Raw genomic sequence first — 8,452 nt, 5'->3', positions numbered from 1 at the left:
TGGCTAGGTGTCTGCCTTTGGTCATGGTCAGGTAATAAGCCCAAGGGGTCCTGGGTTCCAGCCCACATTGGTCTCCTTGCTCAGTGGGGAGCCTGCTTCTCCCTCTTCCTGCTGCTCCCCCAGCTTGTGCTCTCTCTGGCAAAGAAATTTTTTTTTTAAGAATAAAGATTTTTTAAAAATGTAAATTATTGGGCCCCACCTCCAGAGATCCTGATTCTAATGTCCAAAGAGGAACCTGACAATCTGCATTTCTACTTAGTTCCTTAGGCATTTCAGACACTCCTGGTGTCCTTTGAAAAGGGCTATGCCAGGCAGATGGGCTGGAATTATGCAGGGCTTTGAGTCCAACTCTGGCACAGCAGGAAGAACATGTAGAGGAGATGCCTTTGAGCAGACAGGCATTCGTGTTCCCTGAATCTAGATATCTGCCTATCCCACCGCTATGTCCCTTGGATAATTTCTTAAGCCCCATCCTCTGTTCTATGCCACCACTTTCACCGAAAAAAAAAAAAAAAAAAAAAAAGCAATGACTGTGAAGTGGCTGCTATCATTTACTGAGCAGCCACTACAGATTCATCGACAGTATACAATTCTGACATCAAACTCAGTAAGGGGAGCACTCTTATTACCTCCAATGTACAAATGAGAACCCAGAACTGACAGAGTTTGGTTAACTGGCCCCAAATCATTCAGGGGATTGGAATAAAACTTTAGCCATCATCCTAACTGTCTAACAGTGAGAGAGGTCTGTCCCTTAGGAAGCAGAAAACCCATTTTGCCCCCACAGTAAAACAAAATCCATCATGCAGCAAAATACCACATAATGAGCTTTCGCAGTCATTATTTTTCAAAGAGAAATGAGATGAGATGATACCTTGTTTAATGAAAGCTTGGATGCAATTCATTTCCTTTTAAAGCAGAACATAATCGAGATGCTTTTGATATTTCTCTAAGAACCCCTGCTACAGGGCAACCTTCAAAAAACATCAAATAGAAGTCAGGGGAAATCTCTGTGTTGGCTATTTCTTTCCCATCATGTGCACAAATGACTGATCTGTAGCTTATTTATTTGCAATTCTGACCCCCAGTGACAAAGCCTATTCAGCTCTGTTTGGTGCTGGGTTTCTTACAGCTGGATAGGAAAGTTGGAAACTGAAATGTCCAACACATTCTTTCTACAACCTGTATGATAAATATCAGGCAGCATTTAAACTCTTCTATTTTAAATAAATTTTAGAATATTGAACATCAGGTATGGGATATGTTAATAAATGAAAAAGATCAGTTTACAACAATCTTTTAAATTATGTCTTAGGCTGATGTCTTGGCTTGGGTTCCCATAGCAGCAGACTCTAAGTCCAGAACCCAAATTCAAGGAGCGTCTTCTGGAGGTGACCACAGGATACACTGATGGAGGAGAGGGGAAGTGAGACAGGAGAAGGAAGCAGCCAACAAAGGACACTCTGTCATGCAAGTTAACACCGTGGGCAGCCCCACCCCCCCACCAATGCCATTGGGAACTCTGGAGCCTGGTTGGATGGCACCTTGGCTGAGTTAGTCCACGGGGCTGGGGGTAAGGAATCTGAGTTATTTAAACAGCAATCTCTGTCAGTTGTTATTTGAAGGCTGCTCCCAGGGGCCATGAATTCTCTGGCACAGCCAGCTTGCCACAGACAGTTGTAGAAGGGGCTCTGGCTGCCAAAACAGGAGGGGGAAAAAAACAAAAATGAAAAAAATTGAGGGAAGAGATGCAGATCCTGGCAATTGGATCCAGGCAGGGATGATACCTTGTTTAATGAGTGTTTGGATGCAATTCATTTCTATCGCATGGTGGTGAAGTCCAAGGGAGAATTGGCAAGAGTATCCTGACTGTCTGCAGCTCCTAGGTACCCCAGAGTCTAAAGCTCAAGGCAAAAGCATAGGTGTTACTAGATTTTCACCAAGTGTGATCCCAGGGAGGAGTGAGGTAAAAGGGAGTAAGGCAGAGAAAGGCTAAGTCAGTGCAAGGAGACATTTCCAAGCTCGCTGTCACTTGTTAACAAGTGCACGTGATTGCTCCATCTCATAAAGCTATCTCTTCAGAGGGTGTATGACCTACTGCATTGCAGGACAGTCTGTCCCGAGGAAGGGAGGAGGAGACTTAGCCCTCAGCTTCTGTATCTTGCTGGTGAAAGGTTTTCCCCATGACGCATTAACTCCTGAACACCCCCAAATTCTGCATGTGAGGACATCAAGTGGGTCTCTTTACCCTTTATAACTCAAAAGCAAGAAGAAAGCCAAGAGTAGGAGGTGAGAGGCACCCAGCAGAGGCAGGAGAGGTACTGCAGAGTGGACCTGGGGGATGTGGGTAGAGTCCATACATCCCCAGCTAATGCGGTGGCAGTCAGGAAAGAAAAGCTGGCCAAAGACCTCAGAAACAGGGAAGGACAAAAGGATCTGAGATGTTGCCCGAGATATACCTGATGCATATTTGTTATGTTTATGTGTACATGCATAAAACATACACTCACATGTACAAACACCATCACATTTAACAGACAATATTTACCAAAAGATGGTGGTAAAGATCCAACCAAATTTTATTCCATCCTATGTTCTTTAATACATGCTGCAAGTTTTGTATAAGAAAGGTATTTTGACTTTTTTAATGGGTAAGGGTCATGTGGATAATTTTAGAAAGGGAGACAGAGTAGCAACTGTTTATTTCTTAAAGAAAAACAAAGCAGCAAAAAAAAAAAAAAAAAAAATCAGTATTCTATGTTTTACTTCATAGGCACAGCCCAAGCTGTCTTCTTCAACAAAAGTCTGAATCTTTTAAGAGACTGTTTAGAAAGCAGTAATAAGTCATTTTTTTCAGTGTGAGAGTTATAATTCTTGTCTTATGATAAAATCAGTTTTCAAATAATTTAAGAATATACCTTGTTTATATATCTTGCTTCATTAGCCAATAGGTATTATTGACCAAATACTTTCTAAGCCCTGACAATGGGCAAGGTATCTACCAGTCATTGGCGATAGCAAGAAAAATCAAAAAGAATTGTTACCAGCTAGGTGTGCACACTGGAGTAGGCAGGATCAGCTACGGCAGTGAAAAATCAGAACCCAGTAAGTATCCAAACACTTTCTGACCATTTCCAGCCTCCCTTGCAAAGAAGTGAGGACCATGTGACTATTTCTGTCCAATGAGCTGTGAGCTGGGGCGTGGCTCCGACTCTCGCTACCCCTGGAGCGATGACCACGGAGGCCACGTTTTGCTCGATGACCTAGCTACACTAGGGTAAAGGACCGATGGACCCACTTCAGGTCTTGCACGGATAAGCTATAAATCTTGGCTCTTAAGCTCTTGAGGTTTCAGGGTTATCGCCACACTGTTGCCAAGGTCAGCCTGACTAATACATAGACATGTAAGCGATTACAGTGTGCAGGTGAATTCACTGCGCTGTTGAAACAAAAGAAAGGAGAATTAACCAAGCTGAAGCTGCCACTTAGGTTCGGGATACGAAGTCTTAACAGCCACGTGGAGGAGCAGCTTTCCCCACAGCCCGGACTGAGTGTAGAACTTTTCTTGTTCCAGGATCCACAAAGAAAACCTGACAGCCTTATGGGTCGTTGTTATCCAGTGGATCTACCAGAGAAGAATATCCGGATACACTGACACCAAAGTACACAGAGACCCACCAAGTGACGGGAGTCATTCTGTGGGGTACCTCACTTTAGAACGTATATCCTGACAAACTTCCGACATCGTACTTTTTTATTTTTTTTTTAAGATTTTATGTATTTATTTGACAGGCAGAGATCACAAGTAGTCAGAGAGGCAGGCAGAGGGGTGGGGGGGGAAGCAGGCTCCCCGCTGAGCAGAGAGCCAGATGCAGGGCTGGATCCCAGGACCCTGAGATCATGACCAGAGCGGAAGACAGAGGCTCAACCCACTGAGCCACCCAGGCGCCCCCGACATCGTACTTTTAAAATTTTACAATGTAGCAGACTCCTAAATTTTTGCAGTGCTTTACATCTACCCCTAATAAGACAGAACAACAAGGGCAAATGGCTTTTTGATATTTTTCCCCATAATCTATCACTTTGGTCTAATCATGAGAAAACACCAGACAAAGCCGAAGTGAGGGCCATTCTGCAAAATTTTTCAAAAATGTTAAGATTATAAAAACAAACAAACAACAACATAAGAAAAGACTGAGCATGTGTCAGAGATTGAAGGAAACTAAGGAGCCATTATAACTCAAGGTAATATGGTATTTTGGATTGAATCCTGGAGGATTCAATATCTAACTAAAGTCTAAATTTAGGTATTGGATATCTAAATTCTATATCTAAACTAATATCTAAAAAGGTGTTAGTGGAAGAATTGGTGACATCTGAATGTCATCTAAGGTTTGGTTAATAATGTTGCACCAATGTTTATTTCATAGTTTTGATGACTGTGCTGTGGTTATGCAAGGTGTTAGCATTAGGGGAAGCTGAGAGAAGGGTATACCGGACCTCTGTATACTAGCTTTATTGCTCTTCTGTAAATCCACCAAGTTTGGAGAAAGGAAGATAGAAAGGGTCTGATTAATAAGATTGAATATACAGAAAGGAAAAACCAAGGTATCCGTGAGAAAGTCCGTGTGTGTGTGTGTGTGTGTGTATGTGTGTGTGTGTGTGTTGGTGAGTCTGTGTGATGTTGCGTGAGTCTGGGTGTGTGTATGTGGTCGGGGGCCATCTGGTGCGTGAGGTGTGTGTGTATATATGTCTCTGGGTGGATGACTGTTTATGTGTGTATATTTTGGAAGAGGGGTGAATTTACATGCACACGGCTCTACTGGGAGGGCTCTACTTGCATGAGAGTGAGCACGGCCTTAAATTTTGAGCCCTAGGCACCTAGGGTGCTTGCCTCACCCTAGACCTAGTTTAAAGAGGCTGCCAAGAAGAGCAAAAGATCACAGAGGGGGCACCTGGATTTGAACCAGGGACCTCTTGATCTGCAGTCAAATGCTCTACCACTGAGCTATACCCCCTGATGGCAATGAGCTTCACATAAACACTTATTTCCCTTTTATGAGTTACATCATCCTTCATAAATACCTTTTACAGCTGAGATTCTTCTTGGGTTTAAATTCATCCTCAATTCCCTTCCAGCCACACACCAGCTCCCAGAACACGTATGCTCGTTCTCTTCCCAGCACCTAAAGCTCAGTGTCATTCTCAGTATAATTTTCCGGTTTTTAAAATACACTACCAACTGCCCAGAAATCTCTGGGCACATCTATTAATTAGTGTTTTTCCCCACACCCACGTCAATGAATGTTTTAAGTATCATGAGTCACTAACGAGTATTGATTGGACAGGGAGGGAACCTTAACTGTGTATCCAGAAACTTCAGAGGTTCCGGCAAAACTCTGAAATTGTAGGCAGATGTGTGTATGTGCACGTATTGGATATTGTGTATGTTTTTATCACATTTTCGAAGGGCAATTCAGGGTAATCTGTCACAGTTTACAGTCAAACAATGACAACAACGAGGTATTCCCAAGTCCAAAATTCATCTTTAATACCTCTAATGCCCATTCCCTTCAATTCCAGCCTGAGGATTTTTAATCTTGTGTATCTTTGAGACGGAGATGAAAGGTCAAGGGAATCTCTGCCATTGCAACAAATCCTCCCAGAGCAGGCCTGTCACCTCCATGAAGCTGGGGAGGGAACAGAGCTGGAGCCTCAGCTCACCAGCCCTCAGAGAACCCAGATATTCCTTCCCAGCCACTCCCCTCTGAGGCCCTACAAGAACCTCAGATTTCATATCCGGTGTGCCCCAAAACAAATGTGCCACCTTCCGGCCCAAACCTGCACCTCTTCCTAATTCTGCTTTGTTGTCATAATAACAGCTCATATTTACCAGACACCTGCCAATCATAGTACTAAAGGGTCTGCCCATAACTTCCCAGGAGATCATTACAGAAATGCCATAAAACAGGTATTAATATGCACATATGGATCTTACAGGGAGGGAAACTGAAGCACAGAGCGGTCACACAGATAGGAGGTACCAAGCCTGGGGTTCTGGTGCAGCCTTGGGGCTCAGCGCCAGGCCTGCCTCCCTAACCACACCATCAGCCTCCTCCCCATCTTGGTTGCTGACACCACCGTGTACTCAGTCATTTGGTCAAAACACGGACAGCCGTGGGCTTCTCTCACCTTCTCTTCTCCAGCTCTAGCTAATCTCTGGGTATGGCTGATTTTAGCGCTGACGTCACTTAGGTCCATCCCCGCCCCTACACTGGCAATGCCACCACCCCCTAAATGGCCCTCCAGCCTACACCGCTCACAGCTGCCCCCCTGCGGCTCCCACAGCAACCTGTTTAAAATGGAGTCTATCTAGGTCACGGCCCTTTAAATGCCTTCTCTAGAAACTCCGAGTCACTTGGCACCAGGGACAGGTTTCTTTTCACGTGGATACTATCTGCCTCTTCAACTTCATCTGCTGACACTCCCGTATCTTGCTGTGAGCTCCAGCTGCCCCCACCGGCCTTGGCCCAGGCAGCCTAGTCCACAAGGCCCTTCCTCCGCTCCCTTTCAGTCCTATGAAATATCATTCAGCTTTGAAACTGGGACTTGCCATTAGCAACTCAAGGAAGCCTCCCTTAACCTCCCCTCCTCTGGATGGAAGGCAAGGTTGCCTCCTCTGCGTGCCCCACATTGGCACAGCTCCCTGCATGTCCTGTCCCTCTGATTGTGTACGTGCGGGCCTGCTTCCTGGTGGAGAGTGCACTGACGCCAGGGGCCGTGCCTTAGTCACCTTTGGGTTCCCGCTTTGCACAGTCCTGGCTCACAGTTGGTGCATTGTGCTATTCAGGCTCTTCTAGAGATGCAGCGTGGCCTGGGCTGCGGCAGGGGTTGGACTCAGACAATAGTCTGACCTCTGGCCTGCACCTGGGTTCTGAGTAAAGGTACCCGCAGTGGGAGTGTGAGGCTGAAGGAGAGGATTGAGAGGTAGAAAGGTAATAGAGATTCCCAGAGCTTTAGAGCAGGGAAAGAGTACAGCTCCCTAAATTTCGGGTCCATTCATGCTCACCCCAGCAGTGTTTTGTGAATGAAGACTTACTTTCCTAGGGTGCTGCCACAGTGTAGGCACAGTCACTAAATCGCTGGGTTGACCCTGCAGCCCAAAATTTCTAAAACTAGATGGACAGTCCTGGCACCTTGGGAGAATCGCCAAGTGGAATTTTGTCACAAAACTTTTAACACTAGAATGGTACGAGTAACATCATGAAGTCACTGAGAATGTGTGTTCTGAGTCCAAATCCTAGACCTTCTCTTTGTATATTTTCAACCATTAGCCAGTTACCAAGAGTCTCCAAGTCTTTCTATCTCCTCATGTAAAATGAAGATACTGATGGTATGGTATGTATCTTGTAAAATTTTGGAGAGAAATGGAGGACAGAACTGATGTAAAGAATTCAGACTGGTGCCTGGCATATACACAAAGGACAATAGTTATCATTCTGCCATGAGTTATGGAAAATAACAGAGCCAAAGTTAATTTATATTCTCCTGAAGCAAAAACTTAAATGTACAGGGGGCACCTGGATTTGAACCAGGGACCTCTTGATCTGCAGTCAAATGCTCTACCCCTGAGCTATACCCCCAGTGATATAAGCTTGTTTTTATAGTCTATCTCTCTCTCAACTCGCTGGTTCTGAAACCTCCAATGAATGACTCAGGGGAGCTATAATTAGAGAGAATGCTGCCTGGAAGGCGTCTGGGCATTACAAGCGTTAGAAGAAGTTTATTATGAAAAAAGACAGGAGTCCCGAGAATGAAGCTCTTGGAGCCCAGAAACTCTTCTTAGACTTCCCAATACCCAGACTGCCCACCCTATCTCCCATAAAGCGAATCTCAGTGCCAGGTAAAAATCATCAGGGTTTCCACAAATGGCAACATCAATATAATGCTGATGACTGGATTCTTGTCACACTTCCTTTAGAGCCGGGGCTCCTAGCAACTGAGATTCTTATTCCTCTTCATGACTTCACAGAACTAAGCTCATAACAAGCCCTCAATAGGTATTTGTTACATTAAATTGATTCTGGAAAAAAATATGCATAAATAATATAATGGGTGTGATTTAGCTTTTCCAAGCCACGACTGTAAGATGATTTTAATCTTACAAAAACAGATGGTCAGTGAGTTACATTCTTATGTAACATAACTTGCCTGGAACTTGGAATATTGTCAACTCCAAAAGGTCATTTGATGAAGAGAAAAAAGGCTCCAAACAAGAGCCTTTAATCAACTAAGTAAATTATTTATCGTGGTCCTACCTACCACCAAAGTTTCCTTTTCAACTTCCAAACACAACCTCAATTAAAGTCACGTATATTTTGTGGCTTTATATGAAGCCATCTCTCATCCTAATAAACTGTTCAAGTCCATCTTATGGGAATCTTGCGTGTTT

General features: G+C 44.3%; 2 non-coding genes across 2 annotated transcripts; both read right to left on the bottom strand.

Moving 5' to 3' along the window:
- Positions 1–4,946: 4,946 nt before the first annotated feature.
- On the bottom strand, positions 4,947–5,018 carry TRNAC-GCA. Its single transcript has one exon. It is a non-coding gene; the product is annotated as a tRNA-Cys (tRNA).
- A 2,553-nt stretch (positions 5,019–7,571) lies between these two features.
- Positions 7,572–7,643, bottom strand: TRNAC-GCA. Its single transcript has one exon. It is a non-coding gene; the product is annotated as a tRNA-Cys (tRNA).
- Positions 7,644–8,452: the final 809 nt, after the last annotated feature.

Source organism: Neovison vison, chromosome 6, assembly GCF_020171115.1.
Source record: "Neovison vison isolate M4711 chromosome 6, ASM_NN_V1, whole genome shotgun sequence".
Taxonomy (NCBI): Eukaryota; Metazoa; Chordata; class Mammalia; order Carnivora; family Mustelidae; genus Neogale; species Neogale vison.
Note: the sequence above shows the minus strand (reverse complement) of the source record. Positions and strands in the feature narration are given on the sequence as shown.